The sequence below is a fragment of the Drosophila takahashii genome, chromosome 2R (assembly GCF_030179915.1).
Source record: "Drosophila takahashii strain IR98-3 E-12201 chromosome 2R, DtakHiC1v2, whole genome shotgun sequence".
In the NCBI taxonomy this organism is placed as follows: domain Eukaryota; kingdom Metazoa; phylum Arthropoda; class Insecta; order Diptera; family Drosophilidae; genus Drosophila; species Drosophila takahashii.
The window spans coordinates 17783585-17787347 of NC_091679.1; the positions used below are offsets into that span (position 1 = coordinate 17783585).

General features: G+C 39.2%; 1 long non-coding RNA gene across 1 annotated transcript; it reads left to right on the forward strand.

Moving 5' to 3' along the window:
- Positions 1–1413: 1413 nt before the first annotated feature.
- On the forward strand, positions 1414–3395 carry LOC138912643 (uncharacterized). Its single transcript, XR_011418206.1, has 3 exons — positions 1414–1521; positions 1582–3105; positions 3168–3395. It is a non-coding gene; the product is annotated as an uncharacterized lncRNA (long non-coding RNA).
- Positions 3396–3763: the final 368 nt, after the last annotated feature.

Below are 3763 nucleotides of genomic sequence, written 5' to 3' on the forward strand. Positions count from 1 at the left end.
ACAATTTGCAGCCAAATGAACATAGGTATTGGTCGGAACTAGTTCTAATCATGGCGTTTTGTAAAATATTGCAGCTTTGTAGCCCAGTTTGACAACCACTACCTCTCTACGTGGATCGCTGTATTTCCTTGCGCCGTTTGGTAAAACTTTTGTACGGCGCGAATGTATAATGGCTGTGCTTGATTTTTGGGGACTGCAATGTAAGGATGGGGCCTCCAGCCACGTAGGGTGCTCCTATGTTTCCTTTTTTTCGGTGATCTAGAGCCCGCCGGTCTTTCCACAGCTAAACTAAAAGAACGAAAAGTAATTGCTCTGTACATTTCAGAGCTTCTTTTAACTGTACTTAGCTGTATAATATTAATTAATTCGTAAACGCGGTTGCCTAATCAAAGATAACAAGTGTTAACCTCAGCCGCATGATACTGTTAAAAGTGGCCATGCTTACCTTAATCACGTGTGATTTGCTCCGCTGTTTTCAGAAGAAGTACTGTTCCGGAAATGGCATGGAGTTGACAATCACCCTGAGCTCTGACATGATCAGCTATGCTATCTATCGATATGTAACTATCGCCCTTCGTGCAACTCTACGTCGTAACCTCTGCGAATGGCAAAACGGTTCCGTTAACGTTACTTTCGAATTCAAACTTGCAGTTCCTAACTCCGCCAATTACACATTACAGTTGCACGAAGGGCGATAGTTACATATCGTCGACAAAGCCGACGTTCGAGAGCCGGACCCATAGCATGCTCCCGCGAGGACGGATCGTAGTACTCACCGCACCCAAGTTACTCGTTACACGCTACAGTAATAATTCAATATTATTATTAAGAAAAGTGGCGCCCAGACGTGTGTAGCCTTTGTGAGTACAGTATTCACTTATTAAGACTCACTGATAGTTAAATTCAAATTCTTTCCTTTATCTTTTACATATATTTCAACCTTTAACTTTTATTTCTAAACACAAATTCTTTATTTGACTTATAATTGATTGGATAACAGAGGTAGAAGTGCCAGTCTTCTTTCTGGCCTCAATTGGAAGTCAGGGATGGAAGTTTCCTTTATTTACGCTGTGATGTTGACTACAACTTAGTCCAATGAAAATGCAGAAACCATTCAACTTCGGTTGATCTTCTGGCTCGCACTGGCTTACCACATCAATGCCCTAACCACTCTTCGGTAAATAAATGTTTTCGTTAACACAGGCTTTACGGAATAAAGATGATATACGGAATATTAAATTCCAGTGCCCTATCCACGAATGATTAGCGGGAAAGTTTATTTAAAGGCTCTCAGGAATAGAGCTGGGATACTATCGATGGCACTATCGATATATCGAATTTTTGCCTTTCTGAGTCACCATCGATAGTTTTTTGACGCTATCGATGGTGCCGGGCATTTTTCACATCACTGACATTACAACAAAACACGAAACAAAAAAGCGCATTTTAGCTTATGTAACTTAAATAGAAAGGTGGTGGTGGCTCTAAGCATGGACAAGTTTGTGAATCTCAAGAGAAAAGGTAATTAAAATAATTATTGGTTATATATACGACGTAATTGTTATTCATCTATGTATGCAGGCGTAGATATCAACAAATCAGCCGAAAACAGATCTGACGAAGAGAACAACAGACCGAAAAAATCCAGAGTTGGGAAATCAACAGTGTGGAAGTTTTTTACAAGGTCAAATGATGGTAAGTCGGCAAAGTGCGTATTTTGTCAGAAGGTGTACAAGACAAGCGGGAACACTTCGAATCTTTTCCACCACATGAAGCGCATACATCGAACACTAGGCGCTGATGATTTGCCGTCGCCTTCAAAAAAATTGATTCTTTTGTGACTACATCCTATGATTCAAATTCCCACAGAAAAGCGAAACTTGATAGGGCTGTCATGAAATACGTAGCCACAGACATGCGTTCGCGAGATGCTGAATGTTTTTGATCCCCGGTACATGTTACCCTCTCGAAAGACCTTGCAAAATGTATTGATGGCAGAGCAATTCGAGGATAAACAAAGGAAACTAATGGACATATTAACAGAAATAGAATTTTGCGCTATTACCACGGATCTATGGACATCACAAGCTAATGAAGCGTATATTACAGTGACATGCGCATTCGTCTCAAACGATTTTAAGCTGCAAACTGCCGTTTTGTCAACGAACAAATTGCTTTCGGAAACAAACCACACAGCAGAAAATATTAAGGACAGTTTGCAAGCCGTTTTTGACAAGTGGGACATATCATCGAAAATTGTGGCAATAGTTACAGACAATGCGAGCTCCATGATCAAGGCTTGTGAATTGCTCCAAAAAAGAAATTTACCATGTTTTGCTCATACTTTAAATTTAGTAGTGCAAGGCTGTCTCAAGCTAGACTGTTTAGTCCCTATTCTAAGTAAATGCAAAACTACAGTAACTTATTTTAAATCCAGTTCCATACCGTATAAAAAGCTGAAAGACTACCAGGATGGGAACACGAAATATAGTCTGAAGCAGGAAGTTCCTACTCGATGGAACAGTGCTTACCTTATGATAGAGCGGATTTTAAAAACTCATGAGGCAATCGGCAAAGTTTTGTTGAGTACATCAAAAGCTCCACAACCGTTCACTGTAGACGAGTTGGACACCCTAACGGACCTGGTACAGTTGCTTGCTCCATTAGATACTGCATACACTAATGGAGCACTTTAGTGCACTAAAGCCGAGCCTTAAGTCTAGTGAGGGATTAGCAGCCTGTACATTTTTGATGGAAAGCATTGTCACCAGGCTGACAAAGTATGAAGAGCGTTCTTTGCCGCGAATCGGAACATTGCTAGACCCAAGATTCAAAAAACAAGGCTTCCGTTCTCCTTTTAACGTTGTACAGGCCGAAAAGTTATTGGAAAATGAGGTCACCGTCATTAACAACTCTTGTGATTCCGCACCCCATGCAGCAGAGTGACCACCACCTTCTCAAAACCGCCAAACCCTATTCACATTTCTTCAAAAAATTATTAGTGAATTGCCAACCTCGAAAAGAACTGATGCGATTATCGATCTCAGACAGTACTTTAATCTGAAGCACTGTGAAGAAAATGTAGATCCCCTACAATTCTGGAAGGTAAGTGTTCCAGTTTTCACTAAACATAAGGAAAAACATAAATAACATTTCTGTTATTTCAGCATAATGAATCTAATTTAAAAAAATTAGTGTCGAAATTTGTATGTGTTCCCGCAACCTCGACTGAGTCGGAACGTATGTTCAGCAAGGCTGGACTCGTCATAAATAACCGCAGAACTTCGCTTAAGGCGAATAATGTGGACATTTTGTTATTTTTGCATAAAAATTCCTGGAAAGAATAATTTTTTTTTTTTTTATATCAAAAATGACTTGAATTTTGTATGATCTCTTTTGAAGTTACCTTATAATTTATGTTAATAATAAGGTACAATCATTTTGATTTTTTTTTCTCTTTGTTATTATGTATAAAAAACATAAAACCTTTATATGGAAAAAATGAACTATAAATATGACCATACTATCGATACTATCGAATTTAACGATTTAATACAAAATTCAGTAGAAGAATGTGTACAGAGATTGATCAGAACTCCACCAGATTCCGCTGTTAGCGGTGAAAAAAGATCAGCAACTCCTCCACCAGTAGACGTGGCTAATAACGAGCCAACTTCTGCTGTCGAACAGATTAAAAACAGACATCGGCTCATGCCTAACAAAAGTTCTCCAGGTTCTCACCGAAGTAACATGTCTGATTTCC